Genomic DNA, 26913 nt, shown 5'->3' on the forward strand with positions numbered 1-26913 from the left:
TAGCAGCGCCCATATCTGACCTCACCAAAAGGACAGGTGGGTCTTATGTCTGGTCTCCTCAGGCAGAGAAGGCTTTCAAGGACCTCAAGCACCGCTTCTGTATGACACCCATTCTGGTCCTCCCTGACACAATGCAACTCTTCATTGTCGAGGTGGACGCTTCGGACAGTGGCGTCGGCGCGGTCCTCTCTCAACGCTCGGATGGAAGGTTGCACCCCTGTGCATACTTCTCCCACCGTCTGAGTCCTGCGGAGTCCCGTTATGATGTGGGGTATCGAGAACTGCTTGCGGTCAAACTGGCCCTTGAGGAGTGGAGGCACTGGCTGGAGGGAGCTCAACATCCATTCCTGGTTTGGACGGACCACAAAAACCTGGAGTACCTCCAGCAAGCCAAGAGACTTAATCCATGACAGGCTAGGTGGGCCTTGTTCTTCAGTTGGTTCAATTTCACCCTGTCGTACCGCCCCGGCTCGAAGAACACCAAACCTGACGCTCTTTCCAGACAGTTCTCTTCCACTAACAGGGAGAGTGAAGTCGGGCCCATTATCCCTGTGTCCCGGATTGTGGCCCCTGTCCGCTGGGGTGTTGAGGAGGCCGTCTGGCAAGCTCAACGCCAGGACCCCGGTCCTGGGACGGGACCACCTGGCCTCTTGTATGTCCCACATCAAGCCCGGGCCAAGGTTCTCCAGTGGGGTCATTCGTCCCCTCTCACTGCCCACCCGGGAGCTTGGAGGACCCTGGATTTCTTGAAAAGACGCTTCTGGTGGCCAGGCATAGAGAAAGAAGTGAGGTCATTCGTCCTGTCCTGTGAAGTGTGCACCAGAAGCAAGAACCCACAGCAGCATCCCCAGGGTCTCCTGCATCCTCTGCCCATTCCTCAGCGTCCCTGGTCTCATGTAGTGGTCGACTTCATCACGGGCCTTCCAGATTCACAAGGTAACACTGTCATTCTAGTCATAGTCGACAGGTTCTCTAAGGCCTGTCGTTTCATACAGCTATGCAAGCTCCCGTCTGCCCTTGAGATGGCCAAACTAATGTTCACCCATGTCTTCCGAGTCTTCAGGCTCCCACAGGACATCGTCTCCGACCGGGGGCCCCAGTTCTCCTCCCGAGTGTGGCGGGGGTTCTGCAAGCTGATCGGGGCCACTGCCAGCCTCTCCTCTGGGTTCCATCCCCAGTCTAATGGCCAGACTGAGAGGCTCAACCAAGACCTAGAAGCCACCCTGCGAGGCCTGGCGATGGATAACCCGACGTCGTGGAGCACCTGGCTGCCATGGGCGGAGTACGCCCATAACACCCTGCAGTCATCAACCACCAGGTTGTCTCCATTCCAATGCCAATTCGGGGTCCAGCCACCTTTGTTTCCTGAACAGGAGGAGGACGCTGGGGTGCCCTCGGTCAACCAGTTCCTGAGACGGTGTCGTAAGACCTGGAACAAGGTCCGGAGGACTCTCATCCATACTTACAGGGCCAACCAGACTCAGGCCAACCGCCATAGATGGCCTGCCCACATTTTTCGCCCTGGGTAGCAGGTTTGGTTGTCTGCTAAAGACCTTCCTCTACGGGTGGAGAACCGCAAACTTGCCCCTCGTTATGTTGGCCCCTTCAAGGTAGTGCGCAGGGTGAACCCTGTTGCCTACCGGCTCCAGTTGCCCCGGTCTCTGAGAATCAACCCCATATTCCACGTGTCCCTGTTGCGGCCCGTACTGTCGTCCCCTTATGCCCCTGCCCCTAGGAATCCCCCGCCTCCCCGCATCCTCCGTGGACAGACTGTGTTCACTGTGCGCCGCCTGCTGGACTCCCGCCAGGTCCGTGGCGGTCTCCAGTACCTAGTGGACTGGGAGGGCTATGGGCCTGAGGAGCGCTGTTGGGTCCCTGCTCGGGACATTTTGGACAAAGAACTTTGTCGGGACTTCCATTTGGCCCATCCTGATCGCCCTAGGAACGTCAGGAGACGCTCCTGGGGGGGGTCCTGTTAGGCGTTGTGACTTTCTCGGCCTCTAGAGGCCACTATTGTATCTGTGTCATTTGTGTTTGTTTTGACAGCCATGTGCTTCTTTGTTTTTCATGTGCCTTGTGCCCCACCTGTTCGTTGTTAACTGTCCCACCTATTTTCTTAATTGCCTAGTTTAACCTGGTCATGTGTTCTATTACTTTGGGTATTTATACTACCCCAGTTTGTGTCTCTAGTTACTGAGTCTTTGTGCTGTTCATGACTAGTCACCTTTGTTCTGAGTACCTTTGCCTGTTTTCTTGTGTTTTTTGGATTCTGCTCTCTTGGGACATTTGGACTGTTTTTGTTTACTTGGAGCCTTGCCTTTTGTATCTTCTGAGCATTTGGATTTTTGCCTTCTCTCCCTTGGTTTGGATTTTTGAACTTTTGAACTTTTGTATGTTTTCTCTTGTATCTTCCATGTGTTGGAATTTTACTTTTGTGGATTTTTTTATCACGAGCTGTGGATATTACTGGACTTCTGAGCTTGGGCTAATAAACTTTTTGAACATTGGCTTTGATCTCACTCCTCTGCACTTGAGTCATTCCTCAGCTCAACCTAGTGGGTGTTGGCTGGGTTACTACACCAGCGACCCGGGTTCAATTCCCAGCCCAACCTAACAATACATTTGTATACCTAGGAAGTACCATATTGAGAGACGGTTCATTAGATGCTGAAATACATGCACGGATCCAGAAAGCCTTTGTTGCCTTTGGGAAGTTAGAGATGCGCTTGTGATCAGATAGAGGAATAACCATTAAAACCAAAGTGACAGTTTACCAAGCACGCGTCTTGACTGACTTATTGTATTCCTCTGAAGCTTGGACAACACTTTGCTGTCACTTAAAGTGGCTTGAAAGATTACACCAGAAATGCTGATGAATCTTAACCATCAAATGGCAATCAGTGATCCCAGATAATGTCGTTCTGGAAAAAGGAGGCTGTTCAAGCATTGAGGCGATTATTATCAACAGTCAAATGAGGTGGGCAGGACATGCTGTTCGTATGAAAGATGATAGAATCCCAAAGCAGCTATTTTATGGTCAACTGGAAATTGGAAAACGCCCTGTAGCGGTTCAGTGTTGATGGGTGGAGCACAGAGGACGGCAGGACAGAGATCAGGTTCACAATAGTTTTTATTTAACACACTTTTCAGTGGTCTCTCAGAAACATATAGCCAGACACGCGCGCACACACACACACATCAGGTGTCTGATTCGGGAGAGCTCCTCTGCTCTCGCTCTCCCTCCCTAAATAGGGCGCGGTCACTGGGAAGACACACACAAACAGGTTAATTGCAGTCAGGTGTAGTGATTCTTCCACTTACCTTCCCTGACTCCGCCCTCCTGTCACAGACCGGCGCTTGACCACGCCCCCGCTGCCACATACCCCCACCGCCCGACTCAGGCCAGGCGGCCATCCGGCCTGCAGCCGACTCCCCCCCCCCCCTTGACGGGAGAGGAAGTCCGCCACGACCATCTGCGCCCCCGGCCTGTGGACCACCTTAAAATTGAAGGGTTGGAGTGCCAGATACCAACGGGTGATCCGCGCGTTGGCATCTTTCATGCGGTGGAGCCACTGGAGGGGTGCGTGGTCCGAACAGAGGGTGAAAGGGCGCCCCAGCAGGTAGTACCGGAGGGCGAGGACTGCCCACTTGATGGCCAGACACTCTTTCTCTATAGTGCTGTAGCGCCCCTCACGCACCGACAGCTTCCTGCTGATGTACAGGACGGGGCGGTCCTCCCCCTCCACCTCCTGGGACAAAACCGCCCCCAGCCCTCTGTCCGACACATCGGTCTGCAACATAAAGGGGAGAGAAAAGTCAGGGGAGTGTAAAAGTGGCCCCCCACACAGTGCAGGCTTTACCTCAGAAAAAGCCCGCTGGCATTGCTCCATCCACTGGACCGGATCTGGTGCCCCCTTTTTAGTGAGATCAGTCAGCGGGCTGGTGACGTCCGAATAATTAGGTATAAACCTACGATAATAGCCAGCCAGCCCCAGGAACTGTCTCACCCCCTTTTTGGTCTTGGGCCTCGGGCAGGCCGCAATTGCTGCGGTCTTGTTAATTTGGGGACGCACCTGCCCGTTGCCCAAGTGGAAGCCCAGATACTGTACTTCCACCCGCCCAATCGCACACTTCTTCGGGTTGGCTGTGAGACCCGCACACCTCAGCGACCTAAGGACGGCCCTTAGATGTTCGAGGTGCCTCGGCCAGTCATTGCTATAGACGATAATGTCGTCGAGATAAGCGGCCGCATAGGTGGCGTGGGGGCGGAGGACCCTGTCCATCAGTCGCTGAAACGAAGCGGGCGCCCCAAACAGCCCAAACGGAAGTGTGACGAATTGGTGTAAACCAAACGGTGTGGAAAAGGGCGTTTTTTTCTCGGGATAGTGGAGTCAAGGGGATCTGCCAATATCCCTTCGTCAAATCCAGTGTCGAATAAAAGTGAGCAGTGCCGAGTCGATCGAGCAACTCATCAATACGAGGCATTGGGTACGCGTCAAATTTAGACACCGCGTTGACTTTTCTATAGTCCACACAGAACCGGACCGACCCGTCGGCCTTGGGCACCAAGACCACCGGGCTGCTCCAGTCACTGTGGGACTCCTCGACGATGCCCATTTCGAGCATGGCCTCGAGTTCTTCCCGAACCACCTTTTTTTGTGTTCGGGTAGCCTGTAAGGGCGGCTACGCACTACCACCCCCGGGGGCGTCTCTATGTGGTGCTCTATGAGGTTAGTGCGGCCAGGCAGGGGCGAGAACACATCCAAAAACTCGGTCTGCAACTGGGTGACCTCCGCGAGTTGGGTCGGGGAGAGGTGGTCTCCACAGGGGACCAGAGGGATACCTGATGCCAATGCCCCTTTTTGAACCTCCGGCCCCAGCTCTGCCTTCTCCGGAACCACCGACACCAACGCCACGGGGACCTCCTCATTCCAGAGTTTAAGCAGGTTGAGGTGGTAAATCTGTAGCGCCCCACCCCTGTCCATTCGCCTCACCTCATAGTCGATGTCCCCGACTCGCCGTGTGACCTCAAAGGGCCCTTGCCACTTGGCGACCAATTTGGAGCTCGATGTGGGCAACAGTACGAGTACTTTATCTCCCGGTGCGAACTCTCTAAGGCGCGTACCCTTGTTTTACAGGCGGGCTTGCCGTTCTTGGGCCTGCCGCAAATTCTCCTGGGTTAGGTGGGTGAGGGTGTGGAGTTTTGCGTGCAGGTCCATAACGTATTGAATTTCATTTTTGCTTTGTGAAGGTCCCTCCTCCCAATTTTCCCGCAGCACATCTAGAATGCCGCGCGGCTTACGCCCATATAATAATTCGAACAGGGAGAACCCCATGGAGGCTTGGGGGACCTCTCGCACTGAAAACAGCAAGGGCTCGAGCCACTTATCCCAATTAAGTGCGTCCTCACTTACGAATTTTTTAATTATATTCTTGAGGGTGTGATTGAACCGTTCCACTAAACCGTCCGTTTGTGGGTGATATATGCTGGTGCGGATCGGCTTAATCCCCAATAACCCATACAGTTTGCGCAGTGTCCGTGACATAAACATGGTGCCTTGATCAGTCAGAATCTCTTTCGGGATTCCAACTCGGGAGATAACGTGGAAGAGCGCCTCCGCAATACTGCATGCTGAGATATTGCGCAGAGGCACTGCTTCCGGGTATCGCGTTGCATAGTCCACCAGAACTAATACAAAGCGGTACCCTCGTGCTGACCGATCTAATGGCCTGACGAGATCCATCCCAACTCTTTCAAATGGGGTCTCGATTAATGGAAGAGGGCGCAAAGGCGCTTTTGGAATGGCCGCTGGGTTCACTAACTGGCATTCACAGCACGCCGTACACCACCTATGGACATCGCCGCGAATCCCTGGCCAATAGAATCGGGCCATTATTCGGGCTAGTGTCTTATCCTGCCCTAGGTGTCCAGCCATGGGATTAAAGTGAGCCGCCTGGAATACCAATTCCCGGCGGCTCTTTGGAATTAAAAGCTGCATGACTCGCTCTTTAGTTTGAGTGTCCTGCGTCACTCGGTATAACCTATCCTTCATAATCGCGAAGTAGGGGAAGGACGGGGTGGCGTTCGGCTGGAGCGTTTGACCATCGATTACTCTCACTTGGTCAAATGCATGTTGCAGAGTCTTGTCTTGCGACTGCTCTAATGGGAAATCTGTGAGGGATTCCCCAATAGAGAGAGGAGGGGCCGGCGGCTCCTCACTCTGACGCGGAGATGACGTAGATGGCTCTGTGACAGCTGCTCCCGCCAAAGCGACACCGGGACTTCCCCCTGTTAAATGGCAGAACCCACTCTCTACTAAGCGTGTCATTAAACCCCGAAATCCCGGCCAATCAGTCCCCAAAATTAAAGAGTGGGTAAGGCGAGGATTAACCGCCGCCTTCACTATAAATTTTTCCCCTCGGAAAAAAATGTGGACTGACACCAAAGGGTAGCTGTGAACGTCCCCGTGCACACACAACACCTTCACCCCCTGTGCACCCCCCAATACCTCGTGTTGCACCAGGCTTTGGTGAATTGAGGTCTGATTACAACCAGAATCCACCAACGCCCGATATGTATCGCCTTGGATACTCACCGGTATGCGATACGCTCCGGCCCGATCAAGGGCGGCTTCTGGCGTGTCGGGGATCCGAACCACCACACCCACCTCCATTGCCGTGCACTGCTGTTGGAGGTGGCCCTGTTTCCCGCAGCGCCAGCAAACCGGCCCGGGCTTCCTCTCTGCACTGGTGTTCTAGGGCTCACTCACCTGAGGGGGGGGGAGAGACAGACACAGAAGGGAGAAATGGGAGGGCACCGCGGGTGCGGCGGGCCGGCTGGGGTGGTGCCGGCCCCCACCTCCGCGGTGGGGGAATGGGGCGAGGACGGGACACAGGAGGAGGGAGAGAGAGAGAAGAGGAGAGAAGAGAAGAGGCAGTCTGCTGTCCTGCCGCCAGAACAGCCACCAAATGGTCCTCTGCCAGCTCGATGGCCTGATCCAGCGACGCTGGGCGGTGGTACTGGACCCACTCCGCGGTTCCTGTCGGCAAGCGTGCGATGAACTGCTCCAGCACCACCTGATCAACAATCTCCTCGGCGTCACGGTTGTTGGCCCTCAGCCACCGCCAGCAGGCATCCCGGAGTTGCTGGCCAAATGCGAACGGCCGGCCGACTTCCTCCAAGCGCAGAGCACGGAAGCGCTGGTGCTGCTGTTCGGGGGTGCGCCCCATATGCTGGATGATGGCCTAGCGAAGGTCTGCGTAGGCCAGCCGGCGGTCAGCAGGGAGCTGTAGCGCGGCCAGCTGTGCCTCTCCCATTAGCAGGGGGAGGAGGCGCGCCGCGTGCTGATCCATTGGCCACCCCAAGGTCTCCGCGACTTGCTCAAAGAGCGTGATGAAAGCCTCAGGGTCATCCTGCAGGCCCATCTTTGTCAGGGTGAGGGAGGACGGGCCCGTGGTGGAAGCGTCGGTTGTCCCCGCCGACGCGAGGAGGTGCCGGAACGCCTGTCGGTCCTCTTGCTGGGCCAACACCAGGGCCTCGAAGAGCTGCTCCTGCTCCTTACGGAGCGTGACTAGCGCCTGGTGCTGGCTTTGCTGGGCCATGGCGAGGGCGAACGGGGAAGACTCCATGGGGCGGTTCGGCGTTGGTGCTCCACTCCCGGGTTTCAGCACCACTGTAGCGATTCAGTGTTGGTGGGTGGAGCACAGAGGACGGCAGGACAGAGATCAGGTTCACAATAGTTTTTATTTAACACACTTTTCAGTGGTCTCTCAGAAACATATAGCCAGACACGCGCACACACATCAGGTGTCTGATTCGGGAGAGCTCCTCTGGTCTCGCTCTCCCTCCCTAAATAGGGCGCGGTCACTGGGAAGACACACACAAACAGGTTAATTGCAGTCAGGTGTAGTGATTCTGCCACTTATCTTCCCTGACTCCACCCTCCTGTCACAGACCGGCGCTTGACCACGCCCCTGCTGCCACACACCCACAGCACAAGCTAAAGATATGATATAATGATTGCATCAAGAATAATCTAAGAGCCATTGGAATTGATGTCAGTAACTGGGAATCTGAAACTGAAAATTGTTCAGGGTGGATGCACTCAGTGAAACACGGCTGTGAGAGTTTTGAGCAAAACCGTATCAAGCATGCAAAAATTAAACATGCTGTTTGTAAGGGAGAGGAGATAGATCTGCCAGCTGAGACTAAGATATGGAAATGTGAATTTTGTGATCGCATCTTGCTATCAAAAGCTGGATATGTAAGCCATGTGAAAGTACATTAGAAGGAGCAGAAGCAATCTACTTACGTTCATTTTCTACGACCAAAGCCTCAAGAGAACACCTGTACTGTTTGCAGCAAGGTGTGCAAATCAACATCTGGACTGAAGTGGCATATGAAAATACACAAGAATGAGATTCCACAGGCAGATATAATCAATCCTGTGAAGACGACAATTTTTATCTGCCATGTATGTATGAAGCCTTGCAAGTCTGCTGCTGGACTAAATTCACACTTGAGAGCACATGGACAGAGGCAAGATGAAGAAATTAAAGAATTGAGGAGTGAGATGGCAATCATCTGACAAGATGCAGCAATCAACATGTATGTCCGTCCGTCCATCCATCCATCCATCCATCCATCCATCCATCCATCCATCCATCATCTATAGCCGCTTATCCTTCAACATGTATGTATGTATGTATGTAGCGGTTTTGTACAGGCCACTTGAGTTCTTCCACTCCAAACTTGGCAAACCAAGTCTTGTCTTCCTGGAGGTTGCTTTGTGCACAGGAGCATTGTCATGTACACAGCACAAGCTCCAGGAAGAGCTGGAACAGGTTTGGGCCTGTTAGTTCTAGTGAAGGGAAACTGTAATGCTACAGTATACGAAGACGTCCTATACAGTGGTGTGCTTTCGACATTGTACCAGTAGTTTGGGGAAGAACCACATATGGTTGTCAGTGATAGTTAATGTTAATGTGTTCCATTTTTTTGCCCAAGAAGAAGACACTTAAGTTACATTCCTGCCCAGGGACCCAAAGTATGTACTGAATATAGCGCATCAATATCAGGAAAAGGAAGCCATTAAAGGTAACCTAATATGGTAGTATGTACTTTTGGATGTAACCACAGGTTTAATTGTGCCCTAAGGGAAACAGAGTGCACATACAGAATGATGAAGCCATTATGTCATACCATACGTAGTGCACTTAAACAGGGAGTAGGAAGCCATTTAGGATCAACCTCGAGACTGTAGCTGGCTGAAATAAGCACATTAATATTTGTCTATAAAGAACTGTCTGGTCTGGATGTGACTGTTTGTTGTGTTGCTATATAGGTTTTACAGAACCAAAGACAAGCTGACTTCTTTGTGAAGCTCGTACTGAAGTCTGTGTTTGTTGGTGGCAAAAGCCTCAAACAAATCAGTTACTGACATTACATTAATTTTCAGTTGTATATTTATTTGACTGAATATTTTAAATTTGTTTTGTGTTCTCATAAAGTCAGATTAATATGATTTTAAATTTTATATTAGTTAGATCCCGTTTTGGCCTATACATCTTGCCCTCATCACTTTGAGAGATCTATTTTAGAAATCAACATGGTTTTTTTTTTTCTCTCTAATAACAGAAAAATCAGGGAACGTTGATGCAAATTCTGAAATTATTAATATGTTCTCCATGAATGCAGTATTCCCTATTCACCAGGAAGAAAGTGTCTGAACTGAACGAACATTGCCAGTGAAAATTACACTGTGCCAAACATTGTGAAAGTGATCAATTAAATCAGCTGCTCCCAGGTAAATTGATTTTCCTACTAGTCCTTATTTAATGTATTTCTGACCATTTTGTGCACATGCTCCAGGTACAGTTCTTGTAGTTCACAATTTTCACCAGGTGATGGAAGTAAAAACACACTATAGAGTTTAGGTTTACTGGTGTACTCTCTTCGTTTGCATCATAATTTAGGGAACATATGATAGGATAAAGCGGCTAGAGATAATGAGATGAGATGATATCTATATGGTGTAATGGTTAGCACTGTCGCCTCACAGCAAGAAGGTCCTGGGTTCGAGCCCAGCAGCCGGCGAGGGCCTTTCTGTGTGGAGTTTGCATGTTCTCCCAGTGTCTGCGTGGGTTTCCTCCGGGTGCTCCGGTTTCCCCCCACAGTCCAAAGACATGCAGGTTAGGTTAATTGGTGTCTCTACATTGACCGTAGGTGTGAATGTGAGTGTGAATAGTTGTTTGTCTCTATGTGTGTCAGCCCTGCGATGACCTGGCGACTTGTCCAGGGTGTGCCCCGCCTCTCGCCCATAGTCAACTGGGATAGGCTCCAGCTTGCCCGCGACCCTGCACAGGATAAACGGCTGCAGATAATGGATGGATGGATGGATGATATCTATAACCTATGCCTACAAACACTGCCAGTCATTTCCTATTCTTTATTTAATTAAAAGTATAAATAATGTATTATGATGCTTGTTTGTTTTGCTACAATATCTGTAATAAAAAATTACATCTCAGTAAGATTAAAAATGTAAACAAAACATCCTAAATATTATATTGCTTCTTGTTATCAATTTATCTTCACATGTTCAAGATAACATGTTCAAAATAACATGCAGATGGTTCCTGTGGTGCAACAGGAGCCATCTGCAGCTCAACACCTCGAAGACAAAGGAGCTGGTCATTGACTTTGGGAGGTCCAGACCAAGGTCACGACCAGTTCTGATCGAGGGAGTCGAGGTGGAGGCTGTGGATTCCTACAAGTACCTCGGGCTGTGGCTGGACAGCAAGCTGGACTGGACTTGCAACACCAATCACTTATACAGGAAGGGACAGAGCAGACTATACTTCCTTAGGAGGCTGCGGTCCTTTAACATCTGCAGGAAACTCCAGTGGATGTTCTATCAGTCTGTGGTCGCCAGTGTCCTGTTTTACACCGTGGTGTGCTGGGGGGGGCAGCACATCCAAGAAGGACACATCCAGGCTGGACAAACTGATCAGGTGGGCCGGCTCTGTGGTCGGCATGAAGCTGGACTCTCTGGTGACGGTGGCAGAGAAGAGGTCTATGGACAAACTATTGAACATCATGGACGATGCCAGTCACCCTCTGCACACCGTCATCAGCAACCAGAGGAGCCTGTTCAGTGACAGAATGCTCCTTCCCAAGTGCAGGACGAACAGACTCAAAAACTCCTTTGTCCCTCACGCCATCAGACTGTACAACTCCTCTCTGGGGGCGAGGAGGGGTAACAGGAGGACAGAGGATGGGAAGGAGCAGTAGCCTAGCCTGACAATAACCAATACCGGACAATGTGCAACATAATGTGCAATATAAAGTGCAATATCTCTCCTGCCCCCCCTTTCCCCTTCCCCCCTCCTCTCTCCCCCCTTCCTCTCTTCCCTATATCTTACTCTTTTTATATTTGTATATGTAAATACTTAATTTATTTTAATTTATCTAGAAGTTTTTCTCTATTTCTTTTCTCTGTTTATCTGTAATGATGCTGCTGGAATCTTAATTTCCCTGAGGGAACCCTCCCAAAGGGATCAATAAAGTTTTATCTAATCTAATCTAATCTAATCTAATCTAATCTAATCTAATCAAGAATGTAAAGGGTAATAAATGTTTAGGCCTACTAAACCCATTAACCTATTACCAGACATCCATTTTTTTATTCATTTTCTATATCACTTATTGGTTGCAGGTCATGGGTGAGCTGGAGCCAATCCCAGCTGGCACTGGGCAAGAAGCAGAGTACACTCTGGGCAGGTCATCAATCAATCACAGGGCTAACACAGACAACCACTCACACCTATAGGCAATTTAGAGTAACCTAACCTAATCAGCATGTCTTTGGGCTATGGGAGGAAACTGGAGCACCCAGAGGAAACCCACATAGGCACAGGGAGAACATGCAAACTCCACACAGAAAGGCTTCCACTGGCCATGAGGTTCAAACCCAGAACCTTCTTGCTGTGAGGTCTCATCTCATCTCATTATCTGTAGCCACTTTATCCTGTTCTACATGGTCGCAGGCAAGCTGGAGCCTATCCCAGCTGACTTCGGGCGAAAGGCAGGGTACACCCTGGACAAGTCGCCAGGTCATCACAGGACTGACACTGCACCTGCCTGGACAATGCTAGTCACTAACCTCACGATGACCACTTTTCAAAATAAAAGTCATGTATGCCTACAATAACCTACAGTGGGTATAAAAAAAGTCTACACACCCCTGTTACAATGGCATGTTTTTGTGATATAAAAAGCAGAGGTGGACAAAGTACCCAACTTCACTACTTAAATCAAAGTACAGATCCCACTGGTCAAATGTTACTCCGATATAAGTGAAAGTTGTACAGTCAATTTTTTACTTAAGTTAAAGTACTGAAGTACTTGCTTTTAAAAATACTTAAGTATGGGGGGCGTCGTGGCTCAGGTGGATAAGGCGCCATACCATAAATCCGGGGATCTGGGTTCAATTCCGGCCTGAGGTCATTTCCCAATCCCTCCCTGTCTCTCTCTCCCGCTCATTTCCTGTCTCTACACTGTCCTATCCAATAATAAAGGTGAAAAAAGCCCCTAAAAAAACTTAAGTATTAAAAGTGCGTTTTCTGTCAACGCATTGTTGTATTATTGCCACAACATATACAAAACATAATGCTGTTACCAAAGACATAAATGTGAATTCACAAAATGAACGAATGCTGTGCTGTCATGGTGGTTTAACGTTAAGCTAGCTAGTCAGTGAAACTCCACCTGACATGCTAGCAAACGCTTTTCAAACTCGAAATCATATTGGGTAGCTAAAGCTACTAGAAAAGAAAGATTTCTACATTCTGTTTATTTGGCAAGATTATGCTAAAACATATTTCTGAAAGGACTTCAGATAAGTTAACATTATTCATGTTAGCATAACTCCATTTTTACATGCTAACTAACAGTGTCCAAGTTAACTAGCTATATGTTAACGTTAGCCATGAACAAGGCTATGGCAACTTGGTGGGCAAATCCATAGAAAGTACTTTGACTAACCAGACTGCATCGCTACTGCAACATTATCGCTAGCTCTAAAAGCACAGACAACTTCATTGCAAGCTTTCTCTTGGAATAAAACGTTTATATACCTCAATATGTTTCCGCAGGTCGGATGCAGAGTTTTTGTAGGCCGTGATGTGGTTCATTTTTGGCAAACAAAGCAAACATTTAAAACGAAACGAATCTTTAATCCTTTCAGAAAACTGAAACATGGGTTCTAGGTATGGCCATGAGTGCGTGCGTTCCCCAGAAGAACCGCCTCCTTCCATTCTGCCATCAACTGATTGTGTTCGAATAATGCTGCTGAGAAATCATTGAACTTGATTTTATACAGTCTACGGATGTGATGTGACCCAAGTGATTACTGATTGGCTGTGTCAGTGTCACCTGTGAAAAAACCAATCACGTTTTTTAAAAAAAGAAAGAAAAAAAATCCATTTTCAAAGGTGCTTCATAGTAACGAGTAATGAGGACTTTGACAGAAGTGTAGTGGAGTATGATATTTGTCTTTCAAATGTAGTGAAGTTAGTCATAAGTTAAAAAAAATAATACTCAAAGTAAAGTACAGATACTCAAAAAGTGTACTCAAGTACAGTACTCAAGTAAATGTACTTCGTTACTGTCCACCTCTGATAAAAAGTCATCAAAAATAAATCAAGTCAGATGTTTTTCCAACATTAATGCGACATAGCAACCAAACCAAAACTCCTATGAAAGCCAAATAAAAAAGGCTTTAGGGGAAAAAAAGAAAAAGAAGAAACTTACAATAACCTAGTTGCCTAAGTGTGTACACCCTTTTATAATTGGGCATGTGACTGTGCTCAGAATAAAACAATCACATTCAAACTCATGGTCAAAAGTAATTATCATACACCTGTCATCAGTGGGGTGATTCTGATTAGCTGATCAGCTGTTTCTGTAGGATTTTCTTGACATCTTCTTGGTTTCATCTGACTGCTGAATCCATGGTCCACAAGACCCTAAAAAAGGATGAATCGCATCTGATTAAAGGAATCGATTTAGAGAGGCATACAAAAGATTTTCCAGAACATTAGATACACCATGGAACACTGTAAAAGCCATCATCAACAAGTGGAGAAAATGGGGCACCACAGGAACATTACCAGGAACAGGACATCCCTCCAAAAACAGACAAAAGGACAAGAAGAAAACTTATCTGGGGCTGCCAAGAGACCTACAGTCACACTGAGGGAGTTGCAGGAATGTCTGGCAAGTAAAGTGCACTTCCTGCATGTGATAACGATCTCTCGTGTTCTTCACATATCTGGGCTATGAGGAGTGGTGAGGGGGAAAAAGGAAAAAACAAAAAACATCTGGGCGGCACGGTGGTGTAGTGGTTAGCGCTGTCGCCTCACAGCAAGAAGGTCCGGGTTCGAGCCCCGTGGCCGGCGAGGGCCTTTCTGTGTGGAGTTTGCATGTTCTCCCCGTGTCCGCGTGGGTTTCCTCCGGTTTCCCCCACAGTCCAAAGACATGCAGGTTAGGTTAACTGGTGACTCTAAATTGACCGTAGGTGTGAATGTGAGTGTGAATGGTTGTCTGTGTCTATGTGTCAGCCCTGTGATGACCTGGCGACTTGTCCAGGGTGTACCCCGCCTTTCGCCCGTAGTCAGCTGGGATAGGCTCCAGCTTGCCTGCGACCCTGTAGAACAGGATAAAGCGGCTACAGATGATGAGATGAGACAAAAAACATCCAAACCTGCAGAAACATGTCATGAGTTGGGCATTTTTTTGGCCTCTAGAGGTCGCCAGGGAGTCTTTTTGCCTGACCATGTGCCTTGTATTTATTTTTGTTTTCCATGTGCTCCTGACACCGCCTCTCCTTCTGCCTCAGTTCCTGCCTTTCCCCACCTTCACCTGTTACTCATTTACATGATTAGTTATCCTGTGTATTTAGCCATGGGCCTCTGTTTGGGATCTCTGGTGAGATTCTCGTTTTAATTTCCTCCTTGTAGTCTAGGGCTCATTTTTCTGTCTGGTTTATAGATTATTCTTTTGGTTTTGTCCCTTTGGGTTGCTTCTCTCTCTTTGCCTGAGCTCTGTACCAACTCTGGACTGTTTTCTGCTTCTCTTTTGGATTTATTCCACCCTGTTTTAAATTTTTGTTTGTTGGGTTTTTGGATCCTCTGGGCTTTTTTTTGTTTGTTTTAAAATAAACTTTAAGCATAACTTTTCAATGTCACCTCTGCATTTGACTCTACTTCATTAGCCTTGTGGCCAACTCACTGGGTTTGTAATCTAGTGGCCTGGGTTCATTCCCTGGCCTGACAAAACATACATGCAGTGTACTCACTCCAAGCCACATGTTTTTTTTTATTATTATTATTTTTTTTAATATAAGTAGTCCGATTAGAACAAGGTATAAGTTTTTGGATATAATTCCAAAGGATATTTGCTACAAAAACCTGGTATCACGCAAACGATGCCATACCCATGGTGAAGCATGATGGTGGCAGCATCATATTATGGGGCTGCTTTTCTTCAGCTGGGACTGTGGCTCTAGTAATTTTTTTTTTTTTTTTTTTTGAGGGGGGTGGTTTGGATCGGCCGGTGTGTGTGGTTTTTTTTTTTTTTTTATTTATTTTTTTTTTTAAACTTATTAAATGTAACTTTTTAACTTCACCTCTGCATTTGACTCTACTTCATTAGCCTTGTGGCCAACTTACTGGGTTTGTAATCTAGTGGTCTGGGTTCATTCTCTGGCCTGACAAAACATACATGCAGTGTACTCACTCCAAGCCACATGTTAATCTGGGTGTGTTTTTTTTTTTTTAAATAGTCCGATTAGAACAAGGTATAAGTTTTTGGATATAATTCCAAAGGATATTTGCTACAAAAACCTGGTATCACCCAAACAATGCCATACCCATGGTGAAGCATGATGGTGGCAGCATCATCATATGGGACTGCTTTTCTTCAGCTGGGATTGTGGCTCTAGTAAAAAAAAATTTTTTTTGGGGGGGGGGTTGGATCATCTGGTTTTTTTTTTTTTACTGATTAAACGTAACTTTTTAACGTCACCTCTGCATTTGACTCTACTTCATTAGCCTTGTGGCCAACTTACTGGGTTTGTAATCCAGTGGCCTGGGTTCATTCCCTGGCCTGACAAAACATGCATGCAGTGTACTCACTCCAAACCACATGTTAAAGTCTTTTTTTTTATAGTCCGATTAAAACAGGGTAGAAGTTTTTGGGTATAATTCCAAAGGATATTTGATGCAAAAAGACCATACCCATGGTGAAACATGATGGTGGGAGCATCATATTATTGGGGTTGCTTTTCTTCAGCTGGGACTGTGGCTCTAGTAATGATGGAGGGAGTTACAGTTGGCTCCAAATACTGTTCAATTTTGGTGCAAAACCAACAGGCCTCTGTTAGACAGCTTAAGATGAAACTTTCACCTTTGAGCATGATAATGAGCCAAAGCACAAATCCAAATCAACAGCCTTCAGAAGAACAATGATTTATACTAGTGTATTTTTTTTAATATCACAGAAAAATGCTATTTTAACAGGAATGCACAGAGTTTTAGATCCACTGTATATATGGCTGACTTATTACTTACTCAGCCTCGAACCACACACTGATTTTAGATATTGGTGGTAAATTAGTGCCCCAAAGAACATGGGGGGGGGGGGGACAGCTAGCTTGCTTATCACATCTGTTGATATTTTTATTTGCTAGTAAGTTGAATTCACTCCTTGAAGCTGTCTGATGTTAAAAATGACCTTATGGCATTATAAATACATAATTAAAGAGAAATGTAGTGAGTAGAAAACTGAGATTTTATTTCTTTTGAAATGCAATCTGTCAAAGTCAAAAGTATTAGATGAAAGAAAAATTACAGATACTTAAAAACAGATTTAGGTTCAATAATTAAGTAATTTTACTTTGCTATGTACCCTCATTGAAAACCACATGACTAAATTGCCATTACCAGGCCCATGTTCTAACCTCATCTCATCTCATTATCTCTAGCCGCTTTATCCTGTTCTACAGGGTCGCAGGCAAGCTGGAGCCTATCCCAGCTGACTACGGGCGAAAGGCGGGGTACACCCTGGACAAGTCGCCAGGTCATCACAGGGCTGACACATAGACAACCATTCACACTCACATTCACACCTATGATCAATTTAGAGTCACAAGTTAACCTAACCTGCATGTCTTTGGACTGTGGGGGAAACCGGAGCACCCGGAGGAAACCCACGCGGACACGGGGAGAACATGCAAACTCCACACAGAAAGGCCCTCGCCGGCCACGGGGCTCGAACCCGGACCTTCTTGCTGTGAGGTGACAGCACTAACCACTACACCACCATGCCACCCATGTTCTAACCTAGGACAGTCAAAAGTGTTGAATATCAAGTGCAATTTCTCATGTTATTTAATTCAATTTTTAAAAAATAAATAAATCATTTTATATATATATATATATATATATATATATATATATATATATATACAGGTGCTGGTCATATAATTAGAATATCATGAAAAAGTTGATTTATTTCAGTAATTCCATTCAAAAAGTGAAACTTGAATTCATTCATTACACACAGACTGATACATTTCAAGTGTTTATTTCTTTTAATTTTGATGATTATAACTGACAACTAATGAAAACCCCAAGTTCAGTATCTCAGAAAATTAGAATATTGTGAAAAGGTTCAATATTGAAGACACTTGGTGCCACACGCTAATCAGCTAATTAACTCAAAATACCTGCAAAGGCCTTTAAATGGTCTCTCAGTCTCGTTCTGTAGGCGACACAATCATGGGGAAGACTGCTGACTTGACAGTTGTCCAAAAGACGACCATTGACACCTTGCACAAGGAGGGCAAGACACAAAAGGTCATTGCTAAAGAGGCTGGCTGCTCACAGAGCTCTGTGTCCAAGCACATTAATAGAGAGGCGAAGGGAAGGAAAAGATGTGGTAGAAAAAAGTGTACAAGCAATAAGGATAACCGCACCCTGGAGAGGATTGTGAAACAAAACCCATTCAAAAATGTGGGGGAGATTCACAAAGAGTGGACTGCAGCTGGAGTCAGTGCTTCAAGAACCACCACGCACAGAAGTATGCAAGACATGGGTTTCAGCTGTCGCATTCCTTGCGTCAAGCCAATCTTGAACAAGAGACAGCGTCAGAAGCGTCTCGCCTGGGCTAAAGACAAAAAGGACTGGACTGCTGCTGAGTGGTCCAAAGTTATGTTCTCTGATGAAAGTAAATTTTGCATTTCCTTTGGAAATCAAGGTCCCAGAGTCTGGAGGAAGAGAGGAGAGGCACAGAATCCACGTTGCTTGAGGTCCAGTGTAAAGTTTCCACAGTCAGTGATGGTTTGGGGTGCCATGTCATCTGCTGGTGTTGGTCCACTGTGTTTTCTGAGGTCCAAGGTCAACGCAGCCGTCTACCAGGAAGTTTTAGAGCACTTCATGCTTCCTGCTGCTGACCAACTTTATGGAGATGCAGATTTCATTTTCCAACAGGACTTGGCACCTGCACACAGTGCCAAAGCTACCAGGACCTGGTTTAAGGACCATGGTATCCCTGTTCTTAATTGGCCAGCAAACTCGCCTGACCTTAACCCCATAGAAAATCTATGGGGTATTGTGAAGAGGAAGATGTGATACGCCAGACCCAACAATGCAGAAGAGCTGAAGGCCACTATCAGAGCAACCTGGGCTCTCATAACACCTTAGCAGTGCCACAGACTGATCGACTCCATGCCACGCCGCATTGCTGAAGTAATTCAGTCAAAAGGAGCCCCAACTAAGTATTGAGTGCTGTACATGCTCATACTTTTCATATTCATACTTTTCAGTTGGCCAACATTTCTAAAAATCCTTTTTTTTGTATTGGTCTTAAGTAATATTCTAATTTTCTGAGCTACTGAATTTGGGATTTTCATTAGTTGTCAGTTATAATCATCAACATTAAAAGAAATAAACATTTGAAATGTATCAGTCTGTGTGTAATGAATGAATATAATATACAAGTTTCACTTTTTTGAATGGAATTACTGAAATAAATCAACTTTTTCATGATATTCTAATTATATGACCAGCACCTGTATATAGTCTCCTTTATCTAACACTAGAGGGCAGAACATAAGCACTCAAATATGAACTAGAACCAGATGGCATGAACTTCCTCCACCCTTCCCCATAATTTACATTTAGGTTATGTGGCATATAGGATCATTTACATTTGTGGACTGGAGAGGGCAGGACTCACAAAACAATTGCATGACCTGCTTATTATTGGTGAAAATGAATATATTCAAATTTTCTATTTAAAACTGATGACAAAAATTTGTCAACATCCCCCACACATTTACAGTAAATATATTTAAAACTGACTAAGCTTGCCTGTGACCCTGTAGAACAGGATAAAGCGGCTAGAGATAATGAGATGAGATATTTAAAACTCTTCAGGAAATGATGTGCATCTTTTGCTGATGAGTTTATGAGCACTTTTTTTTGTTTTATCAAGCTGTCATTAATGTGATCGGAACACTCAAATTCAGCTAAAAGAAGCATTATTCCAGTTTAGAAAAGTAATAATCATCAAGAATAATAACATATTTTTCTTTGGGCTATTAGCTTCCACAAGAAGCATCAGTGTGACCTTGAGTTGCTACAGGCCAAGTGTAAATGGAGAGCCTCTGTGTGTGTGTGTGTGTGTGTGTGTGTGTGTGTGTGTGTGTGTGTGTGTGTGTGTGCGCGCGCGCGCACGTGTGTAGTGATGTTATATGCAAGATGCAAGACGCATTCAAGTACAGCCATACAGTTATACCCATAGCTCTAAAAAATTACACATTAGACTACTAAGTTTACTAATAGAGTAGGGTGCAGATGAGCACAAACATAGTGTAGTTTCTAAATGTCTGTAAAAATATAATTTAAAGATAAAAGTATCTACTGTATCTTCCACAATCTAATAGTGTGGTAGATATGTTCTTTAGTGCTTACTGGAGGCTATAAAGGGGCGGCACGGTGGTGTAGTGGTTAGCGCTGTCGCCTCACAGCAAGAAGGTTCTGGGTTCGAGCACAGCAGCCGGCGAGGGCCTTTCTGTGTGGAGTTTGCATGTTCTCTCCGTCTGTGTGGGTTTCCTCCGGGTGCTCCGGTTTCCCCCACAGTCCAAAGACATGCAGGTTAGGTTAATTGATGACTCTAAATTGACTGTAGGTGTGAATGGTTGTGTGTCTCTATGTGTCAGCCCTGTGATGACCTGGCGACTTGTCCAGGGTGTACCCTGCCTCTCGCCCATAGTCAGCTGGGATAGGCTCCAGCTTGCCTGTGACCCTGTAGAACAGGATAAGCAGCTACAGATAATGGATGGAGGATATAACCTAATATTATATGGACACGAGTGTTTTACTGGGAAAAACACCACACGTATTTTTCATACGAGCTACAGCCGGGGCATGGAGTACCAAAAAACATGACATAAATCTCTATATGTCACTCGTGAGGAAATCAATGAATTATTTTGATAAATTTGGGTACTTTTTATTTGTGAAGGTGTCTATGTAATAAAAAGAAAATCACACATTGGCTTGAAGATATGAAGTTTATCTTCTTGTGTTGAAAAACTCGCATTTTTCATACAAAATACATCGTGGATGTGAGTGACATATTTTCTGATATTTCACTCTGATCGCATCATTTCCAGTGTTTTCCTGCTGACTAGATGTTGTCAAAATGGTAAACCGGTTCAAAATTAAAGTTCTTTTGATAACACTAGACGAATTAACAGTTTTAAGATATTCTTAAAGTATCCTAAAAGTTTACAAAATGCTAAATTTCTGTGTATTTACTTATCAATCCATTATCCGTAACCGCTTATCCTGTGCAGGGTCACAGGCAAGCTGGAGCCTATCCCAGCTGACTATGGGCAAGAGGCTGGGTACACGAACTATTCCACCAATTAACCTAACCTGCATGTCTTTGGACTGTGGGGGAAACTGGAGCACCCGGAGGAAACCCACACAGACACAGGGAGAACATGCAAACTTCACACAGAAAGGCCCTCGCCGGCTGCTGGGCTCGAACCCAGAACCTTCTTGCTGTGAGGCGACAGCGCTAACCACTACACCACCGTGCCGCCCTGTATTTACTTATAACTTTAAGAATTCTTATAGTATAACTTTAAGTGACTTTTCATGACTTCTTAAAGATAAAAAATGCTGTTAAAAAGAACATTTAAGATGTGACTTAAAGTTACTAAATTTAACATTTTAATGTACTTAAAATCACTACTACTTTTAAGAATACCAGTAAAGGGTCTTAAAGTTACTAGTATATTTAATGAATGTAAAAAGTTCAGTAAAGGTACTTAAATTTACTACTAAATCTAAGGGTGGGTCTTTAAGGTAACTTAAATACACTACTAAATTTAAGGTTCCTTTAAGGTTTAGATTAAATGCAATTAAATTCACATTTTCAACTCGGGGCAGCATGGTGGTGTAGTGGTTAGTGCTGTCACCTCACAGCAAGAAGGTCCAGGTTTGAGCCCCGTGGCTGGCGAGGGCCTTTCTGTGTGGAGTTTGCATGTTGTCTGCATGGGTTTCCTCCGGGTGCTCAGGTTTCCCCCACAGTCCAAAGACATGCAGGTTAGGTTAACTGGTGACTCTAAATTGACTGTAGGTGTGAATGTGAGTGTGAATGGTTGTCTGTGTCTATGTGTCAGCCCTGTGATGACCTGGCGACTTGTCCAGGGTGTACCCCGCCTTTCGCCCGTAGTCAGCTGGGATAGGCTCCAGCTTGCCTGCGACCCTGTAGAAGGATAAAGCAGCTACAGATAATGAGATGAGATGAGATGAGATTTTCAACTCGGATACCGGTAACTTGCGTATTTTTTTGGATGTGTCCATATAATATAAAGAACATTACACGATAGCATGAAGATATGAAGTTTATCTTCTCGTGTTGAAAATATGTTCATTTGTTCGCTTTGCTCACTCATGAATATATTCACCACTCAAAGATAAACTTCATATCTTCGTGCAACTGTGTAATATCCTCTATTTATATAGATCTATATGCCCTAAGTATACACTTTGTAGGGTGTAGCATTATAGTAGTTGAAGTCAAGATGCTAAAGATAGTTTCTATCTTCTATTATGACCAGTTTACTTGGGCTTTACATGGAGCACATTTGACATAACAGACAAAGTGGTCCTAGAATTTTGGTGGGTAAAATGTGCTCTGGTCTCTGGGAACACAAACACTGTATCTGAGGAAATAGACAGTAGGTGACTGAAAAGTAGCCTGCTATCAAGTGAAATGTCTTGTAGGATTTTAGCACCATATAAAAAGGTTTGACTACAGAAAAGCCTGGTGATATCCTTTCTTTAAAAAAGCAGAAGTTTTATGAGTGGCCAAATCAAAAAATCTGGCATGTTCTTCAAAATAAAGAACGCACTGGCGAGCTCAGCAACACCAAAATACCCGAAAGACTACAATTATACTGGATGATCATAGAACTCTTTCCTTGGTGCCCCCTCTGCAAGGGAAAGTTTTGGGGGTAGCCATGGTCTGCAGGTTAGAGAAGCCCAAAGGGTCACCGGTTTGATTCCTGGGACCGGCAGGAAAAATGTGAGGGGAGTTGAGTGAATGAACAGCACTTTTAGAGGGAGGGCTCTGTATCTTGAGCAAGACACTTAACCCCCAACTGCTCCCTGCGCACCATAGCATAGCTGCTCACTGCTCTGAGTATGTGTGTACTCATTGCTCACTTGTGCGTGCGTGCATGCATGTGTTCACTGCTTCAGATGGGTTAAAAGCAGAGGAGAAATTTCATGGCAGCACAGTGGTGTAGTGGTTAGCCTCGCAGCAAGAAGGTTCTGGATTCGAGCCCGGGCCTTTCTGTGTGGAGTTTGCATGTTCTCCCCGTGTCCGCGTGGGTTTCCTCCAGGTGCTCCGGTTTCCCCCACAGTCCAAAGACATGCAGGTTAGGCTAATTGGTGGCTCTAAATTGACTGTAGGTGTGAATGTGAGTGTGAATGAGTGTTTGTCTCTGTGTCAGGACTGCAATGATCTGGCAACTTGTCCAGGGTGTACAGTGGTGCTTGAAAGTTTGTGAACCCTTTCGAATTTTCAATATTTCTACATAAATATGACCTAAAACAACATCAGATTTTCACACAAGTCCTAAAAGTAGATAAAGAGAACCCAGTTAAACAAATGAGACAAAAATATTATACTTGGTCATTTATTTATTGAGGAAAATGATCCAATATTACATATCTGTGAGTGGCAAAAGTATGTGAACCTTTGCTTTCAGTATCTGGTGTGACCCCCTTGTGCAGCAATAACTGCAACTAAATGTTTCCAGTAACTGTTGATCAGTCCTGCACACCGGCCTGGAGGAATTTTAGCCCATTCCTCCGTACAGAACAGCTTCAACTCTGGGATGTTGGTGGGTTTCCTCACATGAACTGCTCACTTCAGGTCCTTCCACAACATTTCAATTGGATTAAGGTCAGGACTTTGACTTGGCCATTCCAAAACATTCACTTTATTCTTCTTTAACCATTCTTTGGTAGAATGACTTGTGTGCTTAGGGTCATCTTGCTGCATGACCCACCTTCTCTTGAGATTCAGTTCATGGACAGATGTCCTGAGATTTTCCTTTAGAATTCGCTGGTATAATTCAGAATTCATTGTCCCATCAATGATGGCAAGCCGTCCTGGCCCAGATGCAGCAAAACAGGCCCAAACCATGATACTACCACCACCATGTTTCACAGATGGGATAAAGTTATTTTGCTGGAATGCAGTGCTTTCCTTTCTCCAAACATAACACTTCTAATTTAAACCAAAAAGTTCTATTTTGGTCTCATCCGTCCACAAAACATTTTTCCAGTAGCCTTCTGGCTTGTCCACGTGATCTTTAGCAAACTGCAGATGAGCAGCAATGTTCTTTTTGGAGAGCAATGGCTTTCTCCTTGCAACCCTGCCATGCACACCATTGTCGTTCAGTGTTCTCCTGATGGTGGACTCATGAACATTAACATTAGCCAATGTGAGAGAGGCCTTCAGTTGCTTAGAAGCTACCCCAGGGTCCTTTGTGACCTCGCCGACTATTACACGCCTTGCTCTTGGGGTGATCTTTGTTGGTTGACCACTCCTGGGGAGGGTAACAATGGTCTTGAATTTCCTCCATTTGTACACAATCTGTCTGACTGTGGATTGGTGGAGTCCAAACTCTTTAGAGATGGTTTTGTAACCTTTTCCAGCCTGATGAGCATCAACAATGCTTTTTCTGAGGTCCTCAGAAATCTCCTTTGTTCGTGCCATGATATACTTCCACAGATGTGTTGTAAAGATCAGACTTTGATAGATCCCTGTTCTTTAAATAAAACAGGGTGCCCACTCACACCTGATTGTCATCCCATTGATTGAAAACACCTGACTCTAATTTCACCTTCAAATTAACTGCTAATCCTAGAGGTTCGCATACTTTTGCCACTCACAGATATGTAATATTGGATCATTTTCCTCAATAAATAAATGACCAATTATAATATTTTTGTCTCATTTGTTTAATTGGGTTCTCTTTATCTACTTTTAGGACTTGTGTGAAAATCTGATGTTGTTTTAGGTCATATTTATGCAGACATATAGAAAATTCTAAAGGGTTCACAAACTTTCAAGCACCACTGTACCTAGTCTCTCGCCCATAGCCAGCTGGGATAGGCTCCAGCTTGCCTGCGATCCTGCACAGGATAAGCCGTTAGAGATAATGGATGGAGAAATTTCACTGAGTGTACATGTGACAAATAAATTCTTCTTCAAGAAAAGCCCATTCACAGCATCTAGCCAAATCAAGAACATCAAAGGCTACACAGACGATAGGCTTTTCTGCAGAAATGCAGAGTGGGGTGTTTTAGTTTCATCAAGAATTGGCCACATATTCATTTCCATGTGTTAATAAGTTTTATTATGACTTCTTATTCAGAAGAAATATTACCTGCGGGGCTCTGTTTTAGAGCTGTGTGAGCCTGAGAGCCCAATGGGCAGTGTGGTGTTGATGTTGTTGTAGGCACTGAACCAGGCTGGGTGATGGTGATGGTTCTGGTGATGGTTATTATTATGGTGATGGTTATCACTCACACTTACTATCCATTTATGTCAATGTTTCCACCAATGTGGGTTTGACGGCACATGGTATTTATTCTTTCCCTCCACAAATCGTGATTAGCAGCATCTCTGGTATCTAGTCCAGATAACTTAAGATCTTCTCGCAACACCTCTTGTTATTGTGATGGTTATTGTTATGGTGATGTTATGGTGATTGGATGGTGATGGTTATTGTTATGGTGATGGTAATTGAATGGTGATGGTAATGGTGATGGTTATTGTAATTGGATGGTGATGCAATGTGATGGTTATTGTTATGGTGATGGTAATTGAATGGTGATGGTAATGGTTATGGTGATGGTTATGGTGATGGTAATTGTATGGTGATGTAATGGTGATGGTTATTGTAATTGGATGGTGATGGTAATGGTGATGGTAATTGGATGGTGATGGTAATTGTGATGGTGGTGGTTATAGTGATTGTTATGGTGATGGTAATTGGATGGTGATGGTAATGGTGATGGTTATGGTAATTGGATGGTGATGGTTATGGTGAGGGTTATTGTTATGGTGATGGTTATGGTGATGGTAATTGGATGGTGATGGTTATTGTGATGGTAATTGGATGGTGATGGTAATTGTGATGGTGGTGGTTATAGTGATTGTTATGGTGATGGTAATTGGATGGTGATGGTAATGGTGATGGTTATTGTAATTGGATGGTGATGGTTATGGTGAGGGTTATTGTTATGGTGATGGTTATGGTGATGGTAATTGGATGGTGATGGTTATTGTGATGGTAATTGGATGGTGATGGTTATGGTGATGGTAATGGTTATTGTCATGGTGATGGTTATGGTAATTGGATGATGATGGTGATGGTAATGTGATGGTAATTGGATGGTGATAGTTATGGTAATTGGATGGTGATGGTTATGTGATGGTAATTGGATGGTGATGGTGATTGGATAGTAATGGTGATGGTAATTGGATGGTGATGGTAATGGTGATTGGATAGTAATGGTGATGGTGATTGGATGGTGATGGTAATGGTGATTGGATAGTAATGGTGATGGTTATTGGGTGGTGATTGGATAGTAATGGTGATGGTGATTGGATGGTGATGGTGATTGGATAGTAATGGTGATGGTGATTGGATGGTGATGGTAATGGTGATTGGATAGTAATGGTGATGGTTATTGGATGGTGATTGGATAGTAATGGTGATGGTGTTTGGATGGTGATTGGATAGTGATGGTGATTGGATGGTGATGGTAATGGTGATTGGATAGTAATGGTGATGGTAATTGGATGGTGATGGTAATGGTGATTGGATAGTAATGGTGATGGTTACTGGATGGTGATTGGATAGTAATGGTGATGGTGATTGGATGGTGATGGTGATTGGATAGTAATGGTGATGGTGATTGCATGGTGATGGTGATTGGATAGTAATGGTGATTGGATGGTGATGGTAATGGTTATTGGATGGTGATTGGATAGTAATGGTGATGGTGATTGCATGGTGATGGTGATTGGATAGTAATGGTGATTGGATGGTGATGGTAATGGTGATTGGATAGTAATGGTGATGGTGATTGGATGGTGATGGTAATGGTGATTGGATAGTAATGGTAATGGTTATTGGATGGTGATTGGATAGTAATGGTGATGGTGATTGCATGGTGATGGTGATTGGATAGTAATGGTGATTGGATGGTGATGGTAATGGTTATTGGATGGTGATTGGATAGTAATGG

The sequence above is a fragment of the Neoarius graeffei genome, chromosome 7 (genome assembly GCF_027579695.1).
Source record: "Neoarius graeffei isolate fNeoGra1 chromosome 7, fNeoGra1.pri, whole genome shotgun sequence".
NCBI classification, from domain to species: Eukaryota; Metazoa; Chordata; class Actinopteri; order Siluriformes; family Ariidae; genus Neoarius; species Neoarius graeffei.